This window comes from Serinus canaria, chromosome 3 (genome assembly GCF_022539315.1).
Source record: "Serinus canaria isolate serCan28SL12 chromosome 3, serCan2020, whole genome shotgun sequence".
In the NCBI taxonomy this organism is placed as follows: Eukaryota; Metazoa; Chordata; class Aves; order Passeriformes; family Fringillidae; genus Serinus; species Serinus canaria.
The window spans coordinates 31,697,287-31,715,854 of record NC_066316.1 but is presented as its reverse complement, the minus strand read 5'-3'; the positions used below and the strand labels follow the sequence as shown (position 1 = coordinate 31,715,854).

Sequence of the window (18,568 nt, the reverse complement as noted above, 5' to 3'; positions counted from 1 at the left end):
GTCTTCCTTTATTTAAGAACTAGTTACAGTGTTGCCTTTTTTTTTTTGTTCTTAATAAAAAAAATGACCTTTCTGCTTAAACTTTACACAGCAAGTATTTTGAAAAAATCTGTTCCTTTATTTTCTTGGTGCTTGCTCCTGTTAGAAAGTGGGACCTAATATGTGTAATTAATTGAAACTTAGCAACTGCCTCACAGATTTCCCCTTATGCCAGATTTAACCCTAAAGTGATAGGAGATTTAAAAACCACATAGCCTTGTATTTGAAGACTATTTGCATTGAAGCAGTTCCATAAATAATTGAGCTGGTCTTGAAGTCCCACTGGAAGTCTGTAGCAGTATGTTAACATAATTTCTGATAGCAGCACAGCATTTTTCAAACCTTTTGGTGCTAATACATTTCAGCAAATCTTAATCCATTATATTTAGTCGTGCCAAATGCTGATGCTCTTCCTATATGATAGCTAGAAGCTAAATGTACAAATATGATTCCTATGCATGGTGATCACTATATTAAAAAGAAAAGACAAAATGTAGTTTAAGAAGCTTAGTAAAAGGTGGCATGGGTATCGTCTGTTCATAGAAAGAATTCGGATAATTAATTCAGAAATAGGTACTTGAATTGGACACTGAACTGAATGTCCTCACCACAACACTTTGGAACTGCCCTTTTGAGTGCTTTGAGAAGTGATCATTCGGGTGGGAGTAAGAATGAAGAGCACTGGATTTTGACATAGGCTCCAAGATGAAGAGAATAGGAATGCTTAAGACATCAAGTGTGGCATCTGTTAAGGTTATTCCTTAAAATGTTTAATTGGTCCAGTTTCTCCTCTAATGTGACATCAGAAGTGAGGTCTGTGTTAGAATGGTTCTCTTGGTTATATGATCCCTAAGGCAAAATAAGGCCTAATTTCTTGGGCAACATGAAGAATTTTTATAGCAAGTATATGAAACAGGAGCTGCTCAAAATTAAATCACAAACAAGATTATATACTACTCATATATAATCTTGTTTGTGATTTAATTTTGTTATGCCCTTTAGAAAATCAAACCTGTTGGCAGTTTCTGATGGATTTTATTGTTTCTTTATTTTTAAATTGTTACTTCATTTTTTGGTTTTTTGTAAAGTAAAACTTACTGGGAGGTAATACTCTTATTAACAAAGACAACAGGGTTATTAAGTCACTGCGTGATGAAAACAGTTGAGCCTGATTTTGGCAGTTGTTGGAAGTCTGTCCCACACTGTATCTGTAGTTCATGAGTATCTCATCCATATTCTTTTGCTGAACATGTAGATGTGTAGCAAAAGAAAATAAATGGTTGGCAAGTTCTTGACTGTCTGTTACCATATTGGATTTTTTTAATATTTCTAGAGAAAATACCGAATAAAGTTCCTATAGAATATATTTCCAGTATAAATTTCTGTATTTTCTGATAATGGAAAGTTGTGGCCTAACTTGCTTGAGAAATGTGCAGTAACATTTATTATCTTGTTATGTTCATCTTCTAAGACTGTAGTAGGTTCAAATGAACACATTAATGAGTTCAGATACAGGCATCTAGAGTTGGCTAGTATAACTTTTACCCCTGTTCCTTTGCTTTTTATTGCCTTCTGTCTGGAAGCATGCAGAGGCACCTCTTGAACTAGGAAAGGCTAAGTACAGGTGTAGAATAGAGATGAAACTGGAATGTGTTTACTTACTGTTGAGAGTGAAAACATCCAACTTGTTTACTGCAGAACAGCTTTAGAAGCTATTTTGGTTTTGATTACTGGTATCACCTTGGAGAAAAGTTATGGAGAAGAGTTTTGAAGTAATTTAGCAGCTTTATGATGGAAAAGGTGTCCCCTTTTCTTTTTGCTAATTCTGGTATTCAGTAAATTCTTCAGTGATCTGTTTCAGCTCAGTAACCTGGAAGAAAGCTAATGAAGCAAACCAGAAAATAACTAAGAATAGTCTTTAGCTCGATTAGTGAGTTGAATTGGCCTAGTAAGACAGAGCTCGTGTGAGAGGTGTTAAGAAACTTCATTTTTCAGCAGCAGCATGTTGTTATGATTAGTAACTCTTCTTACCCTCCAAAGGAAGGAGAACTGGTGTAGCAAACCCAACTTTTGGATTAATAGTCCAAATATCTAATTTTTCTGGACTTCTGAGCATAGTTTGCGATATGTAGTTTTCTTCTTCCAGAGCAGTGAACTTTCTTGTATTGTCATTTTTTAAAATCTGTTTCTTATAACTTTCTCAAGATATGCAGCTCTTTTCTGGGATGAGTGGCATGTTGTCTTAGCTATGCAATTTTTTTTCCTTCTGTAAAAGGAACCAGAATAATTTCATACAGCTTGCTGTTACTGTCCTTCACATCTTCCATTTGGTTATCATTAACCTTTTTTTTCCACTGGTCTTTCTTCCTTTTGCTTAAATGTCTCTGTAGACATAGGCTTCTGTATTGCCATTCACCTTTGCTCAGTTTCAGATTTAAAAATCAAACAAACATAAAACCTAAAAACCAAAATCATTTAATATCCTCCTAAAAACAAGTCGTAACGTGTGTTACAACTAATGGTAAGGTGTAACAAAACTACCAGTAGTAGCGTTTTACTTTCAGTGCAGTGTCTGGTTAATGCTCAGTTATGTTCAAACTGGTGTAGATTGATTTTCAAGTTAATTTTTTCCTACTGTTTTGTTTTGTTTTAGGCATATATCAACACAGAGAAAACGCCCTTTTCTAACTTTTTTTTTTACTATTTCTGTGTGAGTGTGGTGTACTTATGCACCTATTGGCCTATTTCCAAAAACAGCGATTACATTGGTGCTTGCCCTCTGTAGTTGTTAAATGAGTTTCCTTTTGCATTCTTTGTTTGATCCACTGTGGTTTTCACCTTGAGTTTTAACAAGGGAAATTGGCTTGAGTGGCTTTCTTTTTGCCATTCATCTGCTCTTGTCTTTATCTTTTCACTAAACTGGTTTTCTTAGGTCTGTGCTTGTAACCAGATATATTATGCTGTCTGCTTCCACCTCATTTTTCTACTTCCCCTTACTGATACCTACATTTTAAGCTTTCAGAAAGCTTTTTCTCGAGGTGAAGCAAGATATTCTCTACAGTGAACAGTACAAAAAGTCTTGATATTATCATAAACTGCAATGAAGGCAGTCTGTCTTTTGGCTTTCTTATTTATTGAGACTTGTGTGTTCTGTACTGCTCGCTTAGTAATGATAACCATTGTTTTATTTTAAACATACTCTATTTCTTATTTTCAGTTCTGTTTCTTTAGGGGTCCTAATATTAACTTTTTTTTAAATGTCTTTGTTATCCCTCTCAGAATAACGTGTGCTTTATTTTGAGTTGTTACTGTTGAACCTTAGCTTTAGGTATAAGAGAGCATATTTTTTTTCCCTGCTCACTTTGCTTTTATGTAGCATTAGATTTAATCTGCTGCATTTTTTATTCCAGTCATCCTGTAGAGTCTCAGTCTGTACTAACATTTCATAGTTTTCATAAGTATTGTTTACTGAAGCCTAACTGTTCATAGTTAAGTTTCTGTTTTGCTTTGTTGACTGAATTTGTAAAGCTGTTTTCAGTTTCTCTCTAGTAAATAACAGACCTTAACGTTTGTCATTAATGAAGACTTTTAGGTAGGGCATCTAGTCATCCCAAGTTAAGGAATTGACCTGTGCATTTGGTTGTGCTAAAATTGGTTCAACTGACTGGTAACGTCTTTTGAGAAAACTTCATGAACATCTTGAAGTCCAAGAAGTTTTGTTCTTGTTGTTCTTGGTATTTCATTGTGATGTTTTTAAAACCAAAAAAAAAACCCAAAAAGCATCTTCTCCGATGCAACTTTTTATTTTTCATGTTTTTAACCAGACATAGAATAGTGTTAGAAGCAGATATTTGCTTAGAGCTGCTTGTTTGTTAAGGTCAGAGTGTGATTCTGTAAAACTAGAGTTGTCTTTTGATTACTTTTTTTCAAGAATGGAAAAGGAATAGGAGATAGAAAACTGAATTTACTTCCTGGTTTTACTAACTACTGGTACTTCTCTGAGAGATCAAAAGTCAGTTCACTGACTTTTGGCAGAAAAAACGTGAATTTTAGTAGCTTTCTCCCGTGCAAACTGTCTGGTTCACAGTTTTGAAATAATTTGGTGAGGTTGTGGTAAATAAGAGAAGCGGGTTGCTTAAATACACTGGTCTCTTAATTTCATTGCAGAATGTTCTTCTATATTGATATCAACTAAAAACTTGAATTTAGGATCTCCTCCCAGTATAGGAAGTTGTGAGGATGTGATGAGGTGCTTCATCATGCAGTCAGCAATATCTTCATGTTTCACTTCAATTTCAGTACTGACCTACTAGAGAGGTGTTGTAGGTGACAGATTATTCCCAAAAACATTGTGGTGGGTTTATTTTTTTTTTTAATTTGCTCCTTGAATAGGAGTTTTGGGGTCATGGGAGACCCCTAAACGGAGTGCAAAGCTCCCAGTGTTCGGTCTCCTTTTGAAGTCCACAGCTGCAATTTGAAGTTCAGTGTTAAACTATTTTTGTCAAAGTTTTTAGAGGAATCATGAGAATTGATTCCAAGGCTGCTGCTTCTTCTCAAAGCTTAGGAAATACACCAGCTAAGATGTTTTCATTTGATATTGGCCACGGTAATGAGGGAAACTAATAGAATATTACTCATGTAAACTTTCCCTGTGAAGCTGAAATGTATCCACCATGCATCAAGGCTGTTTTGAATAGTAATTATAGCTAGTGTTACTGGTTGTATTTCTAGTTCTTCACTACATTGTATGGAGCTTTATAGACTTTACCCAGAGTGCTTTTTGGTACTTCCAAGAACACCTTAGTGTGTGATAGTGTGGTTCCATGCTCTGTAGGAAAATCACATTGAAATTAATTTTCAAAGTATAAGGGGACCCCAAAAAGCTCTTCTATGTTTTTCTGTGGGGCTTTTTTTTTTTTTTTTTGTGTGAGTTTCATTTTGTTTTGCTTAAGGTTTTTTTGGGTGGTTTGTTTTTGTTGTTGTTGCTGTGTTTTGTTTTTTTCCACTGTGCAATGTAATTGAAAGCAGTCAAGCTCCTTACCAGATATTCTGCAGGTCTAGTGGCAGGAGGGGATTGCCTATTTACCATTTGTGTTTTTTTGTTATCCTTCAAAGATGATTAAAAAAACCAAAAAGTTTCCCCCTGCAGCTGGTACGAGAACAGGTGAAAGAGAAGAGTTAAAGAGACAGAAAGTAAAAGAAAATGTAAGCCTTAAAGGCTGTTTCAGGTTTTAGCTGCTTTTTTACTCAAAGCTTATAAAAACAAGTCTGGAATGTTAATTGGAGGAAGAAAATGAAACTTTTCTACTTCTGCTCAATACAGTATGTGTTAAAATTTTATTTCCCTTCTGGTAATATAGCCTCAGCTATATACCATTACTAGTTGTGCATGGCTGGGATTTAATGAGTGATGGCTCATCTGCTTGGGTGGAATATAGTTCTGGCAATTAATGTTGGAAGCAGTGGTGTAAGCTGGTGTGTAGTTGAGGCCTCATCTCAGTTCCATTTTGATAACCTGTATTTCAAGCTGAAATGCATCTTAGCATAGTGGGGGCATGGGGGCAGATAGCAGGGGTGGAGAGAGAGGGGGAAGGGCAGGGAGGGATGTTTCTGTAGATGCTTGGTGTTTTTTGTTTTACTAGAAGGTGGTTCTCCTTAGGATGTGTAAGATAAACCATGAAACAAAATTAGAATAGTGACTTTATCTTTCACTCTAGTATCTGGTACCAAACACTATGACACTGAAAAGAAATACACTGTTAACATGGTACCAGTAATCCTTGTATTTCTAGTTAATAAACTGAAATCCTTTTTCAGTCATTCATAGTATGGGTGTGTTTCTGAAGAAATGGATGAATTATGTAATGTAAAGCTGCAGATATGATCTCTGAAATGTGCTGTACTATCATTTATATTTTAAATAGCTCTGATACAACTTTTGATTAAGTTTGCATTATACATTCCGCTAAATGGCCTCTTCTGCTGTTTTAACTTTGCAGAACTACCTGAAGCTTTTCATGCCAGGTGTGTGGTTTAGGCTTCAATTAAAGCAGTGTAAAACTTTTCAAGAATGAACATGGCAAAAAAGTCCTAGTATTTTAAACCAAAATGCAGTTAAAATTTTTTCTGTGAGAGATGGCTAAAGTGAGTGCTTTTATCGCTTTGTCTGGAAGTCTGCCTAGATTTAAATGAGATTGGTCGTGTTTGGGTATGAGCACTTAGATTTGAGCACAAAAAGGTTAACCTGTACCTCCCTGCAATCTCCCTTACTGAGATGTCTTATAGGACAGGGATGCTTTACTCCAACCTGAGAAAGCCATGTAATTGAGTTGCAAGTTTCTGTGATTTGGGGAACAGACTTGGGAGAATGGGCTGAGTTTCCTGTGTTGTAAGCAAAAACATGGTTTTCTTTTGAAATCTCAACTTTTATGAAGCTATTGTGTTTTAGACAGGAAGATGCTGTGTTGGAGCACAATAGTCTGGAGGTATAGTCATCCTTTGTGGTTTGTGGACTCTTTGGAAGAATGCAGTGAGAGAGAGGTTGGGTGAAAACTAGAACTAACTGAAAAAATGAGGAATTGTAACTTCTATAGGTGGAAAATGGGACTTGAGTGTGGACAGAAGACAGCTGGGGAGTAGGAGAAGGTTTGGGATGAGGAAAACAGAACGTGTTTGCTAGAGGAAACTGTTTTCCAGAGCCTGGAGTAAACCCAAAGTTTTGGAGTCTTGCCATGTCTTTGCTGTCAGGAAATATCTGTGAAATCCAGAGGCAAATTGTCTCATTCCTCCTATGCTGTGGGACAGTATCTTCTGCTGCTGTCAGTTAATACCTTATTTCATGTGGCATAGGTCTTTGGATAGAAAAATGCCAGCCTAGCTGCCTGGTTGAATTTAGCAAGTTACCATATAGGAGTACATTTGTTTTGTGGCACTAAAAGTGACCCATAAGATGCACACAGATGAGAACTTTCAGGCATGCTTGTTTTGGAAGAACGATGTTTCTGGTACTAGGGGAGTCTCAGGCAGCATTACTAGCTCTGAAGCATTACTAGGTTTTTTTTTGTTTGGTCAGGTCTTGAATATCATAGGGGAAAGATCACATCTTTCATTGCTTTAGAGTGTTTCACAAGATTGTTCATCAAGGTCTACTTCCCAGCAGAGTGTGATTCAGACTTTTTAGAAAATGCCTCTTGGTGTTGAACAAGCGAATGTTAACTTAAACAATAAGTTACAGACCAAGACAGTGCATATTTATTTCCATGGAAAAAAGCATGGGGCTTGTTGTTGAGGGTGATAGTTTATTGATGTGGTGTCGCAAGGCAGGGCCTGAAATGCAGTAATAGCAAGAATTGTTATTGATTAGTAATAGTGATTGAGGATTAGAAGTCTGAAAAAATATTTCAGTTAATAATGGCATTTTTTGCTGTTTTGGAACCAAGAGTATATGATAATATTGTCATAGTTCCCAGGATAGTTACATTGTGCAACTCTAAAAATATTAGTAGTAGTTTATCAAGGAATAGTCACCTCTTCACATTCCTGAAGAGTGTGCAGTTGTTATTTTTGAGGAAAGGCTGTGGTTTTGTTTTATTATGTTTGAGTGGATTGCTGTTGTGAGAGAGCACATAACCATGCCCCTTGGAATCTCCTGTCAAATAGGCTGAGTTGCCCATGTACCTTTACAAGGACATCTCCAGGGTAGTTCAGACTTGCACTGACCCAAATACTCTGAGGGTCGTTCTGACTCTGGCTGCCTCGCCTGTCAAGGCAAATCTGCCTAATGGAGAACTGAAGTTATATGCAAATCACATACTGTGTGTAACATGGAAAAGGAGCATGATTACAAGGCTCAACCTAGTCGGTTTTATTCTGATTACTTCTGGAGTAGTACCACTAACCAAATACTAACTTCTGTTTACATAGTAGGCAGGCCAGCTATATTCTCATTATTGGGGGTGAAAGCTCTGTTACGATGGAAGGGGTGAACTAGTTGTGTGTTGGTTGAAATGAGAATCCACCTAATAGAGCAGGTAGCACTGTAGTTTTTGGAAAACAGTATTTTTCAAACAAGTATCTGTTTGTCATGTAAAGGAACAAAAAGAATCTGACTCTTCTTAGACCTCTGATAGTCAATGGGATTTTGTTGTAGCATAAAAATACTCTTAATGGAGGGGTTTTTTTTGCAAAGTTATTTTCTTAACAGAAATGAAACTTTGTACGATGATCCAAGTAGGTTTTCACATACTCGGCTGCAATTAAGTTGAACATTCAGTTCACTATGTGGAATAAAAAATAAATGAGAAATAGAACAGGACAAATAACAGTTAATACATTTCTTTTACTGCAGTGAAAGATAAGTAGCAATGTTCTTATTTCTCACTTTGTCAGAGGGTGATGATGGTAGCTGTAGTTGATTCTGTAAGGTTTTGCTGGCTCTGCATGTTTAGAAAGAGTTAGTTGCCTTGCTGATTTCCTGCTGGTTGGTAATGTGTTGAGTCAGATGGCTGAACTAATGTGTGGTACAAAAGGATGGATAACAATTAGATTAGTATACTAATATGTCACTTCATTTTAACTTATGTTTAAGTCTGAAAAAAGTACTCAGCTCTAGGAAAAATTACAATTGCCAGCAGCCTACTTTTTTAACCTTGAATTTAGTTCTCAGTCATTTGAGATTTAGTTTGATTGTTGCCAGGTTTCACTTCCCTGGAGAACCATGTTTGCATAGGTATATTTATCTTTTAGAAGATTATTGAGGTGTATGTATTTGTAGTGAACTCAAGCACACTGGTTTTTTTTCCTCTACATTGATGAAAAATGATCAGCTTTTCAAAGCTGACTGGTTATCTTAATCACTTCAGCATGATATTGAAGTTGTTTAACAGTTGTAACAGAGGAACTCAATGACAATATTTGAGTAGTTTTTTTCTTTATGTGTTACCTAGCATAAATACAAGCATTTTTAAATTCCTTTCAGCACATTGGTTAAAGTAATTAATGACATTACTAAAATATTTTTACTAGTTACATTTCTCATATATAAATTTTTGTCAATGGTTGTGTTTATGTATTAAATTATAATTTGCAGTAAGGTAAAACCTGTTCCTCTTAGCATATGTATTGTTCTTAATAGATTTTTTAAATCATGTTTTGACAACCTTCTTTTAATCAGTTCTACTTTTGGCACAGCTGTTGTCACTTTGTTTTAGCTTATACCTTGAAAGCTTTTCTAGGAGTACCAATTTCATAGAGTTACAGTATGGTTTTGGTTGGAGGGACCTTAGAGAAAATCTAGTTCCAAATTCCTTGCCATGTTTTAACCAAATTTCTTTAGTTAAATTTTATGCAGAGTACTCCGTGGGAAACCCAACTTAGTGTTGCTCTGCTTCTTGAGCATTCATAATTATAGTGTTGTTTAGTGCTGTCTGTTGTAGACTTGTCATATGTATTACAGACTTTCATGCTGTTTTTAAAAAGTTCTTCAATGTGTTTGAAACATGGTGTAAGTAATAAAAATTGGATTTATGTATTGGATTTATGTGGATGGAATATTTACTGCAGAACTAAATTTTGGAGTGTTTTCCTGCGTGAGTGCATGTTTGATTATTCTATATCCAGCTCAAGAGTTTTCAGGTGTGTTGGATATATATGATCTTTTAGCACATGTGGGTAATGCTTCATTTAGGGTTGTAGTTTGGTCAGCTGTGTTGCCAAATTTCTTAAGCTACAGTGTTGGTTATGTATTTGGTTCAATAGAGATTAGGATTAAGTAGGGATCTTGTTTATGTACTGACTAACTGGGAAGTCTTCCAATTGAACTTGCACAATGCATCCTTGCAATGTAATTTATATCAGAGCAGTGCAATAATTAATGTATTTAATGTTGTGGATGACTGACTTGTCAGAGCTGGTACTTGTCAACCAAAAATGGTAACTTTTTTAGTCTTGTGAATAAAATGCTGACAGAGGTAGGTAGGGCAGCATTTACAGCAATGGTGTGTGATAGGGAGCAGTGTGTATAAAAGTGGGATTGTGTTACTGTTGTACGTGATCAGCTAAGAAAAAGTGAATTGGGAATGAGAGGCTCTAGTCAGTCCTATTCAGATGGATTACATTCCAGTTGAAGTGATGAAAGCTGTCAGGGTGGCCTCTTATGAAATTGTTCTTCAGAAATACATGGAGAATGACATTTCTTACAGGTACTGGAATAGCTTTGTTTTGACATGCTAGCAGGTTAGAATTGGAAATGTTCACTTATTAACTAAGCCAGTTATCTCTAGGTGTGCTTGCTTTCTCACATTTTGGTGTTTCTTACAGTGTTAGGTAAATTCTTTAGTTGATAACCAACAATCAGTTTGTTTAGTTGTCACAGATACAAAACCCTTAGTGCCTAAATACAAGTTTTTATGATATTAAAGTGCTTTCATCAGCATCTCAGTAGCAGTATAGTTTTTATATATTCTTTTCATCAAGAATGCATAATGTCAATACTTCACAACTAATCAGTTAATAATGGCTAATTTTTTTCTCCCCTTTATCCCATGAAGCATCTAGTGGTTTTCAATGTATCCAGTGATCACTGTGTGCATAAACTGTAGAAGATTCAGTTTTGTGAGGCAGAAATACATACAAAATTGTGAAAAATGGATAGAACACAGAAGGATGTGCATCTTCACTTCCCAACCTTTCCTGAAATACTTAATACAAACAACCAAGTTTTGTGTTTCTCTAGATTGCCTTTGTGTGCTAAAATGTAATTTACTTTGGCCTTAAAACGAATGGTGGAAGAGAGAGAAGGTTTGTATAACATCACTGTATTAGTGAATAGGTAATTATTTTTGGGTGGTCATGGAAGTTTAAAAAAAAAAAATCCCTCTCTATTTTCATACAAAAGACAAAGAGTACATTAGCCAGTGGAATGCTTTCTTGTAATTGCTGACTGTGGAGGATCATTGAGGATGGCTCCCAAAGATTGAGAAAGTAACTCTGCATGTGCTCTAGGTTGCTCTTTGAAATTGGTGAATCTTAAGGTGCACCCTTGAATACAGGAAAGAAAATGGTGCTGCTGTTTAGTTTTCAAGTGGAGTTCTATTAGTTCTATGTTTTTACTTCTCAGTTCCAAGAATAAGCAATTTTAAAGTTTAGGTAACTCAGTTGTAATTTTAATTTTATGGTAAACTTCAAAACTCATTATTTAGAAGGGTCTATGCCACAAATTTGTTTTAAAGGTTGTAAAATAGTCTTGCCCTTTAGGCACATTTACACTTACTGGCAGAACAGCACAGGGTGGGATTTTGGTGTTGGTATCTGGGTGATTCTGATAATTAATTAGGCTGTTCTGTTCTGAAGTGCTCAGCATACATTTTGAGAGAATGTTCTGGCTTTACTGGAGAGCTTCCTGTTACATAACTCTGTAGTTGTTGAATGTAAATAGACTATTTCATATGCAGAAGATACCTGTGGAAAGTGGACAGCAGTGATCCTGGTGTGAAGGGAGCATGGGATTGTGTGTGGGTAGAGAGGGCCATTGCAGACCAGTCAATCTGCATTGCTCACAAAGATCAGTTTAAAAAACAGACAGTAAACTGAGGTTATGTGTGTTTGTAGGAAAATACCTACCTGAGGAACTAAAACCGTGGAAGTTCTGTCCAAGCTGATACTGTCAAGCTGATGTTTTTAAAGTGCACCAAGTTAACACTATGGTTTAAATCTCATAGATGGCTCCTTTCTTTAATCTTTCTGGTGATTAGTAGCTCACACAGAGTAGTATTACTGCACATTCTCTTCTACTGCAGATTTAAGACATTCAAGTTGTTTATAATTATGGTTACCTGACAAACATTTGGTTGATGCTGCTGGGTATGGAAAGAAAAACAGACAAGAACTTTGAATAGCTCTAGAAGCTTCATGGATGTTTAGCTGTGCTGCCTGTAACTAAGGAAGAACCTGAGGAGCTGGAGCGAGTCCAGAGGGCAGCAGAGCTGATGAAGGGTCTGGAGAAGAAATCCTCCAGAGGAGGGTCAGCTGAGGGAGCTGGGGGTGTTTAGCCTGGAGAAAAGGAGGCTCAGGCAGACTCTCTGCAGCTCCCTGAAAGGAGAGTGTAGCCTGGTGGGGCTTGGCCTCTTCTCCCAGGCAGCCAGAGACAGGACAAGAGGACACAGTTTAAGGAAAGACTGGACATGGCATTTTTAATGCTGTGGTCTAGTTGGTATGTTGGTGTGTTTGGTCACAGATTAGACTGGATCTCAGAGGGCTCTTCCAACCTCATTGATTCTATTATTCTGTAAGTATTTAGGGGTAACTTGCTGCTAAAGGGAGCTAGGGTATATTTTTGAGAGGGTGCTAGTTAAGCCTGATGCAGATATGAGCCACCAAATCTGCTTCAGCCATCATGCTGTGCTGAGGGACTTTGACTTTACAGTTTGCTCTCCATCAGCTAATTACCCACCTCAAGAAACTTTCCATTTTCTAGTGCTGCTCATTTGGGTGTGGATGGATAGTGTATGACAGTTGCTGTATCATGTTAGTTGAATATGCCAGGTAGACTGCTAAAAAGTTCTCTAAAGCATCCACTTGGGAACTTATAAGCTGATTTTTATGTTAAATATATTTAGATTTTTGGAGCACAGTGCTGTGGTATGATGAGACAAATACAAGAACTTCATCTCAAATGTTCAGCTTTTGAGGAGACTGTATTTAATCTTTTTTATATTATTTTTTTAAGCAAATGCAGATTGCCACTGGCAACTGTAATGCAGGGATGATGGACTTCTTCAGACTTGCTCTGGCCTTTCTGGCATACTATAATGTTAAATAACTTAAATGCAAGTTTTACTAAGTGGAAACAAATGCATGACTGTTTCAAATTTACCAGTCTATTATATTCAGTGTCATACTTTAGACCAAAATTGGAAATTTGTCAGAAGTAGACTGTTTTATCAGCTGTGCTTGATCCTAAGTCTATTTTTTTTTTCTTAAACTCTGTGTTGGTTTCAGAGAGACGAATGCTATGAATCTTGTTTGCCTGATGCTCAGGCATTTCACTGCTTTAATATCAGGGGTGGGGAGTGTAAATGCTTGCCAGCATTTTAGATCATGTACTGATGATGCATGTGGGGTACAAGTCCATGTGGCACAATATTAAAAATGACCTGTTTTTTTCCTAGCACTGCTATTTGTGCTGCATCAGCAGTAGTAGCAAACAGCACTGGTGTTAACAGTGAAGACTGTTAAAATTGTGATGAATAAAACCAGCTATTTCTTTGCCAAGTAAGCATACTAAAGCTGCTAGATTAGAAAACACATGAGTTGCAGTGTTCCACCAATAATAAAGCACTTTAAAGCTTTCTGTTGACATTTATACAAAGAGAACAGATGAGTATGCTCTATTTGGATTTGAAGTCACTTTGATACAAACCTTACAACTGCCCACAAAAGAAGGAGTTTTGCAGGCTCTTCTTGTAAAAGGAAATGATTGAATTTTGACACCAAGACTGCTGACAAATTGCTCAAAGTGCTGCCCACTTATCATTGGACTGACAGTTTAATCATCGAAAGTGTACTGCTAGATTGGGCTCTGAGGAGCAAAAGAGAAGGACTTGTAGTTTTTCCAAAGCATTAAAAGATTTAAACTTCATTGAAATTTGTAATGCAAACGCTTCCTTTATCTTTTTTTTTTTTTTTTTTTGGTGATGGTCTTGAATGAGTTGTGTGCCATAATCTCAGTGGTGGTGTCGAGTGCTTTGACATACTTTTGCATTTCTTTTGAGAGACTTAAGTGTCTATTGATCTAGTGCATTAATAGTGTGATGTCACTTTGGTTTTTCTTTTAATTTTTTTTTACAATAAAAGTTGTATTTAAATTTGGTACATACTGTGTCAACCAGATCCTTTTTGTGCAGGGGATGAACTCAGCATGCTGCTCATGTTGTAGTTTGAGAACATGCACTGTGTTAGTCTTTAGAACACTTTCAAGAAAATTATAGTTCACTGGTCTTCAGAGATTTTAAGTAAGAGCAGAATATAACAGTTTCCTACTTTTTCTGCCTTTTTCTCTCCATTGTTAGTTATATTTTTCATATTTTTTGCAATAATATTGGATGCTGTTTGACACACTGAATTATATAAAACCAACTGGTATCTAGTTGCAGTTGTCTGATTAATGGATAATGCTTTAGTGGCACATGGAATTAGTTGCCTGTGTGTATAAATCATGGATCCATTATCAGTGCATTTGGGTCCTATGAAATGGTAATTTTATGTCTGTTACATTAGTGTCTGTAACCTCTTTTTTCTAGTTTAGGGACTTACCTGATAGGAAAAAAAAAATGGAAAAAAAATTTTGTTGCTTAGAAGTAACTCTAAAATGCCTAAAGGGATGACCTAGCAGCAGTTGTGTGCAATAAAAACGCTTTGTAAAAATATTAACTTATTGCACACATTTTGTTGCATTAAAAAAACCTACACTACATATTAGTAAAGAATGAGAAGGTGCTTGATTCAGTCATTTCCTCACTTTCCCCCTCAGTGCAGTGCATGCTAATCACGTGCATTTGAGTGGATTCACTCAAAGTGGTCTCTGATAGATAGTTATTAGAATTCTCCACTTTTTGCAAAAAGCTGTTGTGGAAATATGAAGGCGTTACTTGTGCTTCAGTTTAGTGTCGTAGTCTGTGAGAAAAAATTATAAGAATTATTTTTGCCTGTCAGAATTCATAAAGTTACGCCACATGTAAAAATGCTGATGTCGTTGATATTTTGGGTATAACTTGATTTCTCTGAGAAAGCAGAAAACTGAAACTGATGTTTTATGCATCAGTGAGATCCAAGTACCATGTAGATTTTTAGCTATATGAACATCGCTGTTATTCTAACCATAACTCTTAAACTTTTACCTTTAAACATTTGCTCCTAACTTTATTATTTTTTCATGTGGAAACTGGCTTGTGCCTGAGAATCTTTGAAACCCTGGTACTTCACTTGGCTAAGGAAGCATGCCTGCTGGTGTTAGAAGATGATTAGTGTTTTGATTAATTTTGTATCTCTTGCTGATTCTGACTATTGGATTGTTCCAGCCGTGCTTGCTGTGTATTGTAAAACAGTAAATGATAGTTAAGGTGCTCTTCTGTTAGTTTCAAAAATGAAATTCTGTGTGTGTTGATGACTTAACATGGTCTTAGGAAAAAACATAAGCTGAGAGTGGCTTCAGTTTAACTCTGTTTAAATGGATGTAACTAAATTGGAAATCAGAAGATTTGTTTTAGTTCTTCAAATTCTTAGTTCTAGCTTAAACTACAGTGAGGAATGCATCAATTGAATAACAGTAAGTCTACTGCTCTTCCAAAAGATAAAACTTTAAAATGTAGAAGAGGCTTTCATGGTGAAAAATAGTAAAGCTGTGGCCACTGGTGATGAAAGTGGTTTTCAAAGTGGTGGGACAGGAAGGATTTAAATCTTTTCAGTGATTTCCTACTTTGAATATTCTTGCAGAATGGTTTATGTAAACCCATTTTATGTTGCAACCAGTCTTAAACACATGTCAGAGTCTTACTTCCTCTGAAGGAATAAGTGACGGCTGAACATTAGTAACTTCTTGGTGTCTGGTGTGATGACAAACACTCACATGAACACTGTTCTTTATGCATTCTAGGGGGAAGAATACTCGAAGTTTAATGAAGAAATCATAACAGTACATATCTGTAGACAGATGTAAGCAGTACAAACAGTATATCCTACTTCAAAACATCTTAGAAAGGTATTAGAGAGATTGAAAAATATGCTCTGTAGATAAAGGAAACAAAAGATTACTTTACTTGTATAGTTTCAGGGACAGAGGAAGAAAAATGTCCTCTGAACCAGAATGCATGTCATTGCTACCATGGCTAACTAGGTCAAGCTGTATTAAGGTGGAACAAGATAAAGATATTGAAACCAGTTTGTCTTTTCTTTTAAATTTATTTCTCCACTAGCCTGCTGTGAGCAAGACAAATTTGTCATTTACTGCTAAACTTATATCTTCGAATGTATAGACCAGGGTATTGTTAAAGGTGAATATTGTAGGTTTTGAAATTCTTTGAGTTTCTGCTTTTACCCACAGTAGAGATGGGTACTTATAGCCTTTAAACCTATTAATACATTGGCAGAACTCACAGTTTTTAGAGATGTGGGGAAGCTGCTGTATGCCTCTGGGTGTTTTTTTCAGTCATATCTACTATTATAAGTATCTCTCCTTACTGTTAAATCTTTGGAGTGTTATACAATGTAATTACCACTGCAGCATTAAGACAGAGATAAAGTACCTGGAATTGTACTTAGATGTTTGTTTGGAAAGTAAAGTTTTGCTTATTTCTGAATCAGTTGGCTTTCTGTGAGAGGGAAGAATCTAAAGAATTGTAAATGTGAAGGAGCTAAAGCTTTATAAATGAGCTTGAAAAGTGTGATTTCCTGAGAAACATACCAAAGAAGCTTTTGGGCAAGGGAATACCTGCCTTGGTATTGTGTCAGAAATGTGAAATAAGTCTAAATAAAAGACTGTTTACTTAACTTTTTTTTTTTTTTTAATATGTGAATTCAGTGCTAAAAATAAAAAGGTGTGCTTGGAGGATTTGACCTTCCTACTTTAGCACTGCTCATCAGATTTTTAGGTATTTTATTGTATTTCAGAACAGAATAAAATAGTACTTGCTGCAGCTTGAGAAAGTAGAGCTTTTATCTCCTTTAATGTGCTGCTGGTGATGCTTTCTGAAACCTTATTAACTCCTGGTAAACTTGAGGGAGGTGCTGAAAATACAGTACCACATAATTCTGTCAATACACATAGCTGCCTAAAGCGAGAGGCAAAGTTGCAAGATATTAAAGAGACTGGAATCTTGATTCGGGTGTAGTGGAGACCATCAAAGGAAAGGTTATGTCATCAAAATTCAATACTTTGTATGGAGCCTTGTTGAGGCACCAGAGGTGTGATTAAACAAGCGGCAGGTATGTGAGAAAACTGCTGTTGGTCATGAAAAAAAAAGAGTAATCTTGCAGATGTGTAGAAGGATTCAGCAGAATCTGAAAAAGCCCAGGAGGCATATCAAGCAGGTAACTTCATGAGTTGTGCTCTTGAGAGAATCCTTGTGGCTAGCTGCACTAATACCTTAGGAAGGAAGATAGGTTGTACTCCATCTGTAGTCAGGAGCGAGAGATAATGGGTGAACTAGAGATTTGATGTAATTATTTTATCATTTAAGCAATAGTCCTTCAGTTCTGTCAAATTTAAGATAAATGGAAAGAGAGTTTCATAGATAATGTGTTGCACAGAAGTGGGGTTTGGAGACTGGATCAGCAGGTAAAGAAAACTGGGAATACATGCCTGTAATTTCATCTGTTGCTTCTGAATATTTCTTCTGAGATCTTGGAGAAACTATCTAAGATAAGAGAGAAGGTAAAATTCCAAGAAGCAGAAGAAATGGTAGCACTTGAGGTGCAAGTGACACTGCTGACTGCTGTAGGTGACTGTCCCTGTCCTGGTGTTTGTTATCATTACTGCTGGGTTGAATGTAGAGAGAGAAAATACAAACTTACACACGCCAAGAAAACAAAAGTTCAGGTGTCTGGTCGTGTAGTGGAGTTTTCTGCTCCACAGAGTTGGTAGATGTCTTCATTCTCTATAAAGTTTAAGGTGTGATAGATAGCTTGGGTTTCACCCAAGCTGAAATTGAGGGGTGCTCCTCAAGCCAACTCTCATACTGTCTGTGTGTGTTCTGGATGTTTGGCTTTCAAGTGCCACGAATGTGTCATAGGAGTATTTGCAAAGGAAGGATTAAAATAAAAGTTCATTTTCTCCTGTGAAGACTGTGATAAGCAATGTTAGTGATTTTATTCTGCATGAAAGATATTTTAAAAGGAAAATTTTGATGCATCTACTCAGTAGCTGCCAACTATAAATAAAAATGACCATGTTGTTACTTAGGCTTCAGTACTTCTACAGACTGCCTAGCTTGTTCAGTGCAGTGTAAATTAATGGAAAATCAGAAGAGAATGAAAAGGGAACGGAGTATGCCAAAAGATAGTAGTATTTGTTCAAAGAGTTGTGCTAAAGAATTTCTTTATATACTGAAGCCAGTATAAATACTGCTTGTAGTTCTGAGGAATTTGTGCTCATTGCCAAAATTGTGTAGAAGGAGATGAGGATTTTTTTCCCTTCCGCTATGATTATGTGGTGACAAAATTTGTGTTCCCCATTGTAAACAGGTGTTAACTACCAAATCATGATACAGTGCACATGACTGTGTCAGTTTCCAGCAGAGAAACAACTTGTTCCTGAATATGCCTTTCAGAGATGTCTCCTTTCTCATGCTCTCCCCCACCCCTTAGCTTTTCAGGTGGTGAAATCTCAGCTATTAATCATTTGCCAGAGAAGAAACTGATTATGAAACAGAGGTTATATTAATCTCTTGTCTGCTGCTCGAGTTTCAAGTGACTTCTTTCTGTGGCTTCCTGTATTTAGATGAAAACATAAGATTTCTGTTTTCATTGTCATGTTTAG

General features: G+C 36.3%; 1 protein-coding gene across 10 annotated transcripts in view; it reads left to right on the top strand.

The window, feature by feature from the left end:
• QKI (QKI, KH domain containing RNA binding) overlaps positions 1-18,568 on the top strand; it is a 149,431-nt gene that overhangs the window by 16,966 nt on the left and 113,897 nt on the right. The gene's annotated exons all lie outside the window — the stretch shown is intronic.